Here is a 14,903-nt window from a genome sequence, read left to right on the forward strand (position 1 = left end):
GCACGCCACCGCCGAGGTTCGCCGCCGCCTCGACTTTCGTATCTTGTTTTTTTTTTAAAAAGTAGATTGGTTTTTTTTAGACTTCGGTTTTTTTAATAGATCGGTTTTTCCGGTTTATTTAAATAGTGAGTGTTCGTCCGTTCGTTCGTTCTAGCGAGCGTTCATCGTTTTTCTTTTTCTCGGATTAAATCCGCGATTTTTCTGATTGCGATTCCTGATCCGATTTTCTTTTTAGTATAACTTTTCGCTCGTTTATCGGAATCCGGCGATTCAAGCGCCTCGAGTTTCGTCTCGAAACCCTCTATCCGTTTAACCAACTTAAACAAGATTTTGCTACTGTAAAATTTGCCCTAGATCCAGATTACTAGAACGAAGTTGTTTTCTTTCGATGTTTGACTTTCGTTGCTTTGTTCGATTTGATTCTTTTTGCCAACCGGAGTTCTTAAGTTGAACCTTCTGGTTAGATCTCTTATTTGAGTTTTACCTGTGCATTAGATGAGTAATTATTGTATGCTTGTTTGTTTGTCTGTGATAGAATACCCGAAGTGCGCCGCTTGTTACTTCGAATCTCTAGGTTTCACGGATCATCAGCAAGGCAAGTAACACTTTGATCATACCTTTTCTACTACCCAGTTTTATTGCATTAGATCAATCCTCACACATTGCATGATTAGGATCTAATTAAATTGTGGGATGGGAAGTAGATGAGGTAGTACCTATTACCTGTTATTATCAAACCTTTGGGAGTTACTTCTGCGTTTGCTTATTATGCCATGCTATGCTAGTAGACGTGGATTGGGTGAGTGATATCCATGACAGATGTGAGTTTGTTAATTAATGGTTTATCTAAGGTGGCAACTGGGTATTCCAGGACTTGCCTATTTTCTTTTGGACCGCCACCCAGGCTCAAAGGGATCATGAGACTATTCATACTAGAAACTTCCGTGTGCATCCACAAGCTATTATGGGCTCTAGCATAGTTGACCAAGTCGTGCGAACTCTTACAGTGGTAGACTAGAAGATGTAGGGGATGTAGGTGGTACGGTCTACCCGGTCGTAAGGTGCTAGCGCTTCTGAAAGACTATGTCTCGGTCATCCGTCTTCTCAAACACCATGTAGTGCGAGAAACCAAACGGAGGCGATCGAGTCTTGTGGGGAAAAGTGCGCAAACCTCTCCAGAGTGTAATAAACTAATCATGGTTAGCCGTGTCCCCGGTTATGGACATCTTGAGTATCTAGTACTTGGATTATCATGTGAATCTCAACATGTTACTCTAAATTAATTTTGTTGGGTTTTGTTTAATGATGATTACTTTAATTGGGATTGAGAATGCTGTCAACCATTCTCAATGTTTAACAAAAACCATGATAGTTAAATAAATTTATTCCTTTGAAGTAGGGAAAAATTGGCTTTACGCAAAACTATAACCATAGAGCTTTCCACCAGCCAAATATGCATGTAGTATAGCTGTTTCATTCCTTTACTCTCTATGTGTTACATTGCCAGCATATTCCATGTGCTGACTTCCTTTACTCTCTATGTGTTACATTGCCAGCATATTCCATGTGCTGACCCGTTTCGGGTTGCAACGTTAATGTTGCAAACTTTTCAGACAACGATTAAGGAGTTTTTAGGTCATGGTTCTATACTCAGTGATGCCGTTGGAGTTGATGGACTCACTTATCTTCCAAGCCTTCCGCTATTATCGTTATTAGATGGCCTTAAGCCATATTTATTGTAATAAGTTCTCTTTTGAGACACCCGATGTAATAAGTGTGTGATTGCTACTCTGCTATAAATCCTCCGAGTACTGTGTGGTGTCAGCATTACTGATCGAGGGATGACACCGGAGCACAGAGATCAGACTTTTTGAGGTCTGGTCGCTACAGAGATGGTATCAGAGCACACGCTGACTGTAGGACACGACCACTAAGCTAAAAGGCCTAGATCACTATTCACTCTCTTCTCTTCTGATCTCTCATATTTTCTACTCTTTAGGATGGAGGATGAAAGGAACAAGTTCACACAACCGGATGAAGATACACCCTTTGGACGTCACTTGAAGGAAGTCACTAGATACCTGAACATATGAGTACCAAGCTTCACCGGAACCTACAACGCCACTTTACCTGAAGAAGAGCGCTGGATGATTCAAGTTCAAGTTCCAGGAAGGACGTTCATGCCAGTCACTGAGCCCATAGAGTTTTCTTTTGATGCACCAACTTGGAGTCTAGGATAGAGCATGGCAGCTCACATCGCCATGGGACGCATTGGAGAAGTCTACCGCAAGAATCTCAAGGATACCATCTACCAGATTTGTGGGCGCCGAGATGAACACTGGGAGATGATCAGCACCAGGAAGGATAGATCAATTGCAGCTTTTATCCAGGAGCTAAACCAGCACATTCGACGACAGGAGAACCAGATGTGCGCCGACATGATAGATCTGAAGAAGGCTAAGACTAGAATCAAGGAACTGGAGGAAGAACTCAAGGCTACACGTGAAGAGTATGAGGAGGAAATTGAAGTATTGGTGGACAAGAATGCCGACTTAACAATGAAGATTGGAATATTTATGGGAGGCCCTACGCCAGTAGACGAAGACGAAGAACCCAAGGAGATTAGCCCGGAAGACTACATCATCATCGACGGCACCGACTCGGAACAAGATAGTAGCGATGATGATTATGTTGATAAAGCTGGAGCAGATATCATGGAGTCTGCAACTGAAGAATATTTCTAGTAGACCACCTCATCAGTAGTAGTAGTCCACCATGTAAATATAGTAGTCCGAGCACTTTTGCGATAGTTAGATCGATTATATGCCCTTGTTTGATTGAATGAAGTGAATTGTTTGCTTTTGCCTCATGTGCATATGGGTAGTGTTTTCTCTTTAGACCCCCTCTATTCTTATATCTCATCTTTTCTAAACCCTCAGATGCCCCCGAGACGTGACCTCGGATGTGCCTTCCCACCGGAGCTCACTCAGTTGATCCAGCAGCAGAACACATTGATGCAGTTGCTAGTCCAGAATAAGAATCAAGGGAACAACAACAACAACCCACCACCACCACCACCTGTTGATCACTTAGCCCGTTTTCTTAGGCTGAATCTGCCGGTGTTTTCCAGTAGCACCGAGCCGATAGTAGCAGATGATTGGCTCCGCAAGACAGCTAGGGAGTTGACCACAGCAGGATGCACAGATGCGGATAAGGTGAAGTTTGCCGCACATCAGTTAGAAGGACCCGCAGCCTCATGGTGGGAGAATTTCACAGCCACTTTCCCAGTCGACACTGTCACATGGGACCAGTTTCAGCAGGCTTTTCGTACAGCACATGTTTCAGCAGGAGCTATGGCCATGAAGAAGCGTGAGTTTCACAACTTACGCCAAGGAGGACGGACAGTTGGCCAGTATGTGGAGGACTTTAGTAAGTTAGCACGCTATGCCCCAGATGACGTTGCTACGGATGCAGCTAAGCAGGAGAAGTTCCTGGAAGGATTGAATGATGAGTTGAGCATGTAGTTGATGGTAGCAACCTTCAACAACTACCAGGAGTTGGTAGATCGTGCTCTTATGATTGAAGGGAAACAACAACAAATTGAGAATCGCAAGAGGAAGTATGGACAAGGAAAGTACACTTTAGGAGCTCAGCAGAAGCCACGTTTTACCCCTAGACCGGGAGGCCATTTTCAGCATACCCATGGTGGAGGTAGCTCGCAAAATCACAATGGCACCAGGAATGGTAATGGGAATGGAGGAAGCAACGGCCAGAACCGCACCAACCCATCAACCCCAGCCAAGAAGGACCTGAGCCAAGTCACTTGCTATAAGTGTTCGAAGACCGGACATTACGCTAATGAATGTCCTGAAATACAAAATGGAAATGGCAATGGAAGCTCTGGGAAGAAGCCGAACCCTTTCAACAGAGGACAGGTGAACCATGTTAGCGTGGAGGAGGTTGAAGCTCAGCCCGATGCAGTAATAGGTAAGTTTTTGGTTAAGTCATTTACTGCACTCGTTCTTTCTGATACTGGTGCATCGCATTCATACATCTCAAGGGGATTTGTGGATAAGTATAACCTATCAACCCAAGCCCTTAGGTCACCCATGTTAGTAACCTCGCCTGGAGCAAAGTATGTGGCTAGTCTTTGGTGTGATCGGTTACCATTAAGGATTGGTAACTATGTTTTTCCCTTAGAACTAATAGTATTGGAATCTCAAGGATTGGATGTGATATTAGGCATGGATTGGTTATCAAAGTATGAAGGGAATATTTAATGTGCTAGTAAGTCAATTTTGCTTATCACACCAGAAGGGAGAAGGATCAAGTATGTATCCCGACATGTGCCGAAGAGGACTCAAGTAAATTTCTTAACATGAGTTGTGCAGGAGGAAGTACCAGTGGTAAGGGATTTTCCCGATGTATTACCGGAAGAGTTGCCAAGCATGCCACCGGATAGAGATATCGAGTTTTTGATTGAGCTATTGCCAGGCACAGGGCCAATATCAAAGAGACCATATAGGATGCCAGCAAAGGATTTGGTGGAAATTAAGAAGTAGATTAAGGAGTTACTGGACAAGGGATATATCCGCCCAAGTTCTTCGCCTTGGGGATCGCCAGTACTTCTAGTGGAGAAGAATGATGGATCGTTAAGGATGGTTGTTGATTATCGAGGATTGAACGAAGTAACGATCAAGAACAAGTACCCTCTACCCATGATTAATGATCTGTTTGATCGATTGCAAGGAGCTAAGGTATTTTCCAAGATCGATCTATGATCAGGATACCACCAGTTGAAGATTCGAGAACAGGATATTCCGAAGACAACTTTTACCACCAGGTATGGGTTGTACGAGTATACTGTTATTTCATTTGGTCTGACTAACGCACCTGCCTATTTTATGAACATGATGAACAAAGTATTTATGGAGTTTTTGGATAAGTTTGTCGTGGTGTTCATTGATGATATCCTGGTTTATTAGAAAAATGAAGAGGAGCATAAGGAGCATTTGCATTTGGTACTTGGAAAGCTCAGAGAACATCAATTATATGCCAAGTTCAGCAAATGTGAGTTTTGGTTGAAGGAAGTAGGATTTCTCAGACACGTTATATCTGGAGAAGGTATAGCAGTAGATCCCGCTAAAGTTGAAACCATGACCAAGTGGGAAGCCCCAACAACAGTTGGAGAGATCCGGAGTTTTCTTGGACTCGCAGGATACTACCGGAGATTTATTGATAATTCCTCAAAGATTGCGAAGCCCATGACGGAGTTATTAAAGAAATATACCAAGTTCATATGGATGGAGGAATGTGAGGCTAGTTTCCAGGAGTTGAAGAAACGTTTGGTTACCTCACCAGTGTTGATTTTGCCAGACCAGACCAAAGATTATGAGGTGTATTGCGACGCTTCACGTCGAGGACTTGGAGCAGTGCTTATGCAGGAAGGGAGAGTTGTTTCATATGCCTCAAGACAATTGAAGCCTCATGAGTTAAATTATTCCATGCATGATTTGGAGTTAGCAGCCGTAGTGCATGCTTTGAAAACATGGGGACATTTCCTCATTGGAAATCATTGTGAGGTGTACACGGATCATAAGAGTTTGAAGTACATTTTCACACAGAAGGAGTTGAATCTCAGACAAAGGAGATGGTTGGAGATTATCAAGGATTATGATATGAAATTGCATTATCATCCCGGAAAGGCTAATGTAGTAGCTGACGCATTAAGCCGTAAGAGCCACGTCAATACGTTAATGACGGGAGAAATACTCAAGGAGTTAGCAGAAAATCTTCGTGAACTATGTTTGGAAATAGTTCCGAGAGGCTATGTAGCAGCATTGGAGATTTAGTCAACTTTGATGGATAGAATCAGAGAAGCTCAGAAAACTGATAAAGAGATTGCCGCTATTAAGGAGAAATTGAGCAAAGGAAAAGCTAAAGGATTTCGTGAGGATGAACACGACACCCTATGGTTTGAAGACCGCGTTTACGTGCCCAATGACCCGGAGATCAGGAAGTTGATTTTGCAAGAGGCACACGACTCACCGTATTCAATTCACCCAGGAAATACCAAGATGTATTTGGATTTGAAGGATATTTTCTGGTGGACCGGAATGAAGAAGGATATTACGGAGTATGCAGCAGTTTGTGATGTATGTCAAAGAGTAAAGGCAGAGCATCAGAAGCCAGCAGGATTGTTACAACCATTGCCGATACCCGAATGGAAGTGGGATAAGCTAGGCATGGATTTTATCACGGGATTACCCAGGACTCGTTCAGGCTACGACTCGATTTGGGTTGTAGTTGATCGATTGACAAAGGTAGCTCATTTCATCCCAGTAAAGATCACTTACACCAGTGCTAAGTTGGCAAAGATATACATGACCAGGATCGTATGTCTGCATGGAGTTCCAAGGAGTATCGTATCAGATAGAGGAACCCAGTTTACCTCAAAGTTTTGGAAGCAGTTGCACGAAACTTTGGGTACCAGGCTAGAATTCAATACAGCTTTTCATCCACAGACAGATGGACAGACCGAGAGAGTCAATCAGATTTTGGAGGATATGCTGAGAGCTTGTGCGCTAGATTATGGATCTAGTTGGGACGATAATTCGCCATATGGAGAGTTCTCTTACAACAACAGTTACCAAACTAGTTTGAAGATGGACCATTTTGAAGCCTTGTACGGAAGGAGGTGCAGGACACCGTTGTCATGGGACGAAGTTGGAGACCGCCAGTTGTTTAGACCTGACTTGATTAAAGAGTCTGAATAGAAGGTCAAGTTGATTCATGATAGGTTCATGGTAGCCCAGTCCATACAGAAGAGTTATGCATATTCTAAACGCAAGGAGATAGTTTACAAAGTTGGAGATAGAGCTTATCTTCGAGTATCTCCACTTCGGGGAACAAAGCGTTTTGGAGTTAAAGGGAAGTTAGCGCCACGATTTGTAGGACCATATAGAGTTTTGGAGCGTATGGGGGAAGTGGCCTACAAGTTGGAATTGCCTGAAGGATTGTCAGGAGTTCATGATGTGTTCCACGTTTCCTAGTTGAAGAAGTGTCACGCGGAGATGGCTGACATACCGTTGAGAGACACAGTGGCCTTAGAAACTATTCAGTTGGATAACGATTTGACCTACGAGGAGAAGCCAATTAAGATTCTCGAGTTTGCCAATCGAGTTACTCGCAGCAAGGTTATCAGATTTTGCAAAGTTCAGTGGAGCCACCACACAGAGGATGAAGCCACCTGGGAACGAGAGGAAGATTTGCTCAAGGACCACCCTCACATATTTTCTAGCCAACCCGAATCTCGAGGGCGAGATTCATCTTAAGGGGGGTAGGTTTGTAACATCCCAAATTTTCAATTTGGAATGTTATACATTAGCTCATCATTGCATATCATATTTTATTTTGCATTTTGGTTGATCCTAGAAATTCTACGCAACTCAAGGACCCACGGAGAGAGTTGGGGATTTCGTTATTTTCATATTTGAGTTCTCTCGAATTTTGAGAATAGGATCATTTGATTTTATTTATTTTATCATCAATTATTTCTACTACAAAAATATGAGAGAGGGAATAAAATGACTTTCCCAAAATTAAGAAATATTGAGGATTTAATAAAAAAATCAAATAAGATTTTATCTCGGAGTTTTTCGATGTTTTATTTGAATTTAGGAAAAATGTGCGTTTTTCAAAATTGCATTTAGGTCCCAAATAAATGTTCACCTTGTGAGGCTTTATTTTAGAAGCCCGCGAAAATTTATTTCGGAATTTTTGGAGTCCATTTAGTATTTATTTTTATTTTTCTTCCGAGCGGAATAATTAAAAAAACGAACCGACCTAGGGGCCGTGTCCGACCCGGACTCCCGGCCCACTAGGCTTTATAGGCTGAGGGGAGGCCCAGCCGAAGCCAGCCACCCATGCCCCAAACCCTAGCGCCGCCCGCCGCCCCCAGCGCCCGCCGCCGCTGCCGGACGCCACCGCCGCCACATGCCTCCGAGGTTCGCCGCCGCCTCGACTTCCGTGCCTTATTTTTTTTAAAAAAAAGTAGATCAGTTTTTTTAGATTTCGGTTTTGTTTAATAGATCGGTTTTTCTGGTTTATTTAAATAGTGAGCTTTCGTCCGTTCGTTCGTTCTAGCAAGCGTTCGTCATTTTTCTTTTTCTCGGATTAAATCCGCGATTTTTCTGATCGCGATTCCTGGTCCGATTTCCTTTTTAGTATAACTTTTCGCTCGTTTATCGGAATCCGGCGATTCAAGCGCTTGGAGTTTCGTCTCGAAACCCTCTATCCGTTTAACCAACTTAAACAAGATTTTGCTACTGTAAAATTTGCCCTAGATCCAGATTACTAGAACGAAGTTGTTTTCTTTCGCCGTTTGACTTTCGTTGCTTTGTTCGATTTGATTCTTTTTGCCAACCGGAGTTCTTAAGTTGAACCTTCTGGTTAGATCTCTTATTTGAGTTTTACCTATGCATTAGATGAGTACTTATTGTATGCTTGTTTGTTTGTCTGTGATAGAATACCCGGAGTGCGTCGCTTGTTACTTCGAATCTCTAGGTTTCGCGCATCATCAGCAAGGCAAGTAACACTTTGATCATACCTTTTCTACTACCCAGTTTTATTGCATTAGATCAATCCTCACACATTGCATGATTAGGATCTAATTAAATTGTGTGATGGGAAGTAGATGAGGTAGTACCTACTACATGTTATTATCAAACCTTTGGGAGTTACTTCTGCGTTTGCTTATTATGCCATGCTATGCTAGTAGACGTGGATTGGGTGAGTGATATCCATGACAGATGTGAGTTTGTTAATTAATGGTTTATCTAAGGTGGCAACTTAAACACACATCTGGGTGGATTGAGGCACATGTGTATTCCAGGACTTGCCTGTTTTCTTTTGGACCGCCACCCAGGCTCAAAGGGATCATGAGACTATTCATACTAGAAACTTTCGTGTGCAGCCACAAGATATTATGGGCTCTAGCATAGTTGACTAAGTCGTGCGAACTCTTACAGTGGTAGACTAGCAGATGTAGGGGATGTAGGTGGTACGGTCTACCCGATCGTAAGGTGCTAGCGCTTCTGAAAGAATATGTCTCGGTCATCCGTCTTCTCAAACACCATGTAGTGCGAGAAACCAAACGGAGGCGATCGAGTCTTGTGGGGAAAAGTGCACAAACCTCTGCAGAGTGTAATACTAATCATGGTTAGCCATGTCCCCGGTTATGGACATCTTGAGTATCTAGTACTTGGATTATCATGTGAATCTCAACATGTTACTCTAAATTAATTTTGTTGGGTTTTGTTTAGTGATGATTACTTTAATTGGGATTGAGAATGCTGTCAACCATTCTCAATGTTTAACAACCACCATGATAGTTAAATAAATTTATTCCTTTGAATTAGGGAAAAAATTGGCTTTACGCAAAACTGTAACCATAGAGCTTTCCACCAGCCAAATATGCATGTAGTATAGCTGTTTCATTCCTTTACTCTCTATGTGTTACATTGCCAGCATATTCCATGTGCTGACCCGTTTCGGGCTGCAACGTTAATGTTGCGGACTTTTCAGACGATGATTAAGGAGTTTTTAGGTCATGGTTCTATACTCAGTGATGCCGTTGGAGTTGATGGACTCACTTATCTTCCAAGCCTTCCGCTATTATCGTTATTAGATGGCCTTAAGCCATATTTATTGTAATAAGTTCTCTTTTGAGACACCTGATGTAATAAGTGTGTGATTGCTACTCTGCTATAAATCCTCCGAGTACTGTGTGGTGTCAGCATTACTGATCCAGGGATGACACCGGAGCACAGAGATCAGACTGTTTGAGGTCTGTTCGCTACACCAAGAAGGATAGATCAATTTACCGCTTTCATCTAGGAGTTAAACCAGCACATTCGACAACAGGAGAACCAGATGTGCGTAGATATGATAGATCTGAAGAAGGCGAGGACAAGACTCAAGGAACTAGAGGAAGAACTCAAGGCTACATGTTAAGATTATGAAGAGGAAATCGAAGTATTAGTGGAGAAGAATGATGACCTGATCAAGAAGATCGGAATATTCATGGGAGGCCCTACACCAGTAGAAGAAGACGAAGAACCCAAGGAGATTCGCCCAGAAGAGTACATCATCATCGTCGACACCGACTCGGATCCAGATGATAGCGATGATGACTATGTTGATGAAGCTGGAGCAGATATCATGGAGTCTGCAACCGAAGAATATTTCTAGTAGACCACCCAACATAGTAGTAGTCCACCATGTAAATATAGTAGTCCGAGCACTTTTGCGATAGTTAGACCGATTGTGTGCCCTTGTTTGATTGAATGAAGTGAATTGTTTGATTTTGCCTCATGTGCATAAGGGTAGTGTTTCTCTTAAGACCCCTCTCTATTCTTAAATCTCATCTTTTCTAAACCCATCAGATGCCTCCGAGACGTGACCCCGGATTTACCTTCCCACCGGAGCTCACCCAGTTGATCCAGCAGCAGAATACATTGATGCAGTTGCTAGTCCAGAATCAGAATCAGGGGAACAACAACAACAACCCACCATCACCACCACCTGCTGACCACTTAGCCCGTTTTCTTAGGCTGAACCCGCTAGTGTTTTCCAGTAGCACCGAGCCTATAGTAGCAGATGATTGGCTCCGCAAGAAAGCAAGGGAATTGACCACGGTAGGATGCACAGATGCGGAAAAGGTGAAGTTTGCCGCACATCAGCTTGACGGACCAGCAGCATCATGGTGGGAGAATTTCACAGCCACTTTCCCTATCGACACTGTCACATGGGACCAGTTTCAGCAGGCTTTCCGTACTGCCCATGTTTCAGTAGGAGCTATGACCATGAAGAAGCGTGAGTTTTGCAACTTGCGCCAAGGAGGACGGACAGTTGGCTAGTATGTGGAGAACTTTAGTAAGCTAGCACGTTATGCCCCAAATGACGTTGCTACGGATGCAGCTAAGCAGGAGAAGTTTCTGGAAGGATTGAATGATGAGTTGAGCATGTAGTTGATGGTAGCAACCTTCAACAACTACCAGGAGTTGGTAGATCGTGCTCTTATGATTGAAGGGAAGCAGCAGCAAATTGAGAACCGCAAGAGGAAGTATGGACAAGGGAACTACTATTCTGGAGCTCAGCAGAGGCCGCACTTTACCCCTAGACCGGGAGGACCTTTTCAGCATACCTATGGGGGAGGAAGCTCACACAACCATAATGGCCCCAAGAATGGTAATGGGAATGGAGGAAGCAACGGCCAGAACCGTACCAACCCACCAACCCCAGCCAAGAGAGACCTGAGCCAAGTCACTTGCTTTAAGTGCCAGAAGACCGGATATTACGCTAATGAATGTCCTGAAGCCCAGAATGGAAATGGCAATGGAAGCTCTGGGAAGAAGCTGAACCCTTTCAATAGGGGGCAGGTGAACCACGTAAACGTGGAGGAGGTTGAAGCCCAGCCCGATGCAGTAATAGGTAAGTTTTTGGTTAAGTCATTTACTGCACTCGTTCTTTTTGATACTGGTGCATCGCATTCATACATCTCAAGGGGATTTGTGGATAAGTATAAACTGCCAACCCAAGCCCTTAGGTCACCCATGTTAGTAACCTCGCCTGGAGCAGAGTATATGGCTAGTCTACGGTGTGATCGGTTACCATTAAGGATTGGTAACTATGTATTTCCCTCAGACCTAATAGTATTGGAATCTCAAGGATTGGATGTGATATTTGGCATGGATTGGTTATCGAAGTATGAAGGGAACATTGAGTGCGCCAGTAAGTCAATCTTGCTTACAATGCCTGAAGGAAGAAGGATCAAGTATGTATCCTAGCATGTGTCAAAGAGGACTCAAGTAAATTGCTTAACATGAGTTGTGCAGGAGGAAGTACCAGTAGTGAAGGATTTCCCTGACGTATTTCCAAAGGAGTTGCCAGGCATGCCACCGGATAGAGATATTGAGTTTTTGATTGAGCTTTTGCCAGGCACAGGGCCAATATCTAAGAGACCATACAGGATGCCCGCAAAAGATTTGGAGGAGATTAAGAAGCAGATTAAGGAGTTACTAGATAAAGGTTATATTTGCCCAAGTTCTTCACCTTGGGGATCGCCAGTGCTTTTAGTGGAGAAGAAGGATGGATCATTAAGGATGGTTGTTAATTATCGAGGATTGAATGAAGTAACCATCAAGAACAGGTACCCACTACCGATGATTAATGATATGTTTGATCGATTGCAAGGAGCTAAGGTATTTTCCAAGATCGATATGCGATCAGGATACCATCAGTTGAAGATTCGAGAACAGGATATACCTAAAACGGCTTTTACCACCAGGTATGGGCTGTAAGAGTATACCATTATGTCATTTGGCCTGACTAACGCACCGGCATATTTTATGAACATGATGAACAAAGTATTCATGGAGTTTTTGGATAAGTTCATCGTAGTGTTCATTTATGATATTTTGGTTTACTCGAAGGATGAAGAGGAGCATAAGGAGCATTTGCGTTTGGTACTTGAGAAGCTCAGAAAACATCAGTTATATGCCAAGTTTAGAAAATGTGAATTTTGGTTGAAGGAAGTTGGATTCCTAGGACACGTTATATCCGGAGAAGGTATAGCAGTAGATCCCACCAAGGTTGACACTGTGACGAGTTGGGAAGCGCCAACAACAATTGGAGATCTGGAGTTTTCTTGGACTCGCAGGATACTACCGGATATTTATTGAAAATTTCTCGAAGATTGCGAAGCCTATGATGGAGTTGTTGAAGAAGGATACCAAGTTCAAATGGACTAAGGAATGTGAGGCCAGTTTCCAGGAGTTGAAGAAATGTTTGGTTACATCACCTGTGTTGATTTTGCCGGACCAGAACAAAGATTATGAGGTGTATTGCGACGCTTCACGTCGATGACTTGGAGTAGTGCTTATGCAGGAAGGAAGAGTTGTTTCATATGCCTCACGACAGCTTAAGCCTCATGATTTGAATTATGCCACGCATTATTTGGAGTTAGTAGCCGTAGTGCATGCATTAAAAACTTGGAGACACTTTCTCAATGGAAACCATTATGAAGTGTACATGGATCACAACAGTTTGAACTACATTTTCACGCAGAAGGAGTTGAATCTCAGGCAAAGGAGATGGTTGGAGCTCATCAAGGATTATGATATGAGATTGCATTATCACCCCGGAAAGGCTAACAAAGTAGCCGACGCGTTGAGCGTAAAAGCCATGTCAATACCCTAATGACGGGAGATTTACCAAGGGAGTTAGCCAAAAATCTTCGTGAGCTTTGTTTGGAGATAGTTACGAGAGGATACGTAGCAGCATTAGAGATTCAGTCTTCTTTGATGGATAAGATCAGAGAAGCCCAGAAGACTGACAAGGAGATTGCTTCTATAAAGGAGAAAATGAGCAAAGGAAAAGCTAAGGGATTTCATGAGGATGAGTACGATACCCTATGGTTTGAAGACCGGGTTTACATGCCCAATGACCCAGAGATCAGGAAGTTGATACTGCAAGAGGCCCATGATTCACCATATTCGATTCACCCAGGGAATACCAAGATGTATTTGGATTAGAAGGATACTTTCTGGTGGACCGGAATGAAGAAGGATATTGCGGAGTATGTAGCAGTTTGTGATGTATGTCAGAGAGTAAAGGCAGAGCATCAGAAGCCAGCAGGATTGTTACAGCCATTACCAATACCCGAATAGAAGTGGGATAAGTTAGGCATGGATTTTATTACGGGTTTACCGAGAACTCGTTCAGGCTATGACTCGATTTGGGGAGTAGTCGATCGTTTAACAAAGGTAGCTCATTTCATCCCAGTGAAGACTACCTACACTAGTGCTAAGCTGGCAAAGATATACATGAGCAGGATTGTATGTCTGCATGGAGTTCCAAGGAGGATTGTATCAGATAGAGGAACCCAGTTTACCTCAAAGTTCTGGAATCAGTTGCACGAAACTTTAGGTACCAGGTTGGAGTTCAGTACAGCTTTCCATCCGCACACAGATGGACAGACCGAGAGAGTCAATCAGATTTTGGAGGATATGCTGAGATCTTGTGCGCTAGATTTTGGATCTAGTTGGGACGACAATTTACCATATGTAGAGTTCTCTTACAACAACAGTTATCAATCCAGTTTGAAGATGGCCTGAGGGAGTCCTGGATTAGGGGGTCTCCGGACAGCCGGACTATCTCCATTGGCCGGACTGTTAGACTATGAAGATACAAGATTGAAGACTTCGTCTCGTGTCCGGATGGGACTCTACTTGGCGTGGAAGGCAAGCTAGGCAATACGTATATGGATATCTCCTCCTTTGTAACCGACCTTGGGTAACCCTAACCCTCTCCGGTGTCTATATAAACCGGAGGGTTGTAGTCCGTAGGCAATCAACTCCATACACAACAATCATACCATAGGCTAGCTTCCAGGGTTTAGCCTCCTTGATCTCGTGGTAGATCTACTCTTGTACTACCCATATCATCAATATTAATCAAGCAGGAGTAGGGTATTACCTCCATCGAGAGGGCCCGAACCTGGGTAAAACAAAGTGTTCCCTGCCTCCTGTTACCATCCGGCCAAGACGCACAGTTCGGGACCCCCTACCCGAGATCTGCCGGTTTTGACACCAACATTGGTGCTTTCATTGAGAGTTCCGCTGTGCCATCGCCACAAGGAAGGATGTCTCGTCCCGTCTTTAATGACGACACTATCGCTGAGGGAGCTCTGGCTATCGGCCAAACTCTCCGGCTAGGTGGTTTCCTTATGATCGCCTGTTCGGCCGTTGTGCCGACGATGACTTCTAGGGTCATCGAAAGCAATCTTCACATCAACTCGGAACTCGCCGAGAAGTTAGATCCAATGGAGCTCTCTTCCCTGA

The sequence above is a fragment of the Triticum dicoccoides genome, chromosome 5A (assembly GCF_002162155.2).
Source record: "Triticum dicoccoides isolate Atlit2015 ecotype Zavitan chromosome 5A, WEW_v2.0, whole genome shotgun sequence".
Classification (NCBI taxonomy): Eukaryota; Viridiplantae; Streptophyta; class Magnoliopsida; order Poales; family Poaceae; genus Triticum; species Triticum dicoccoides.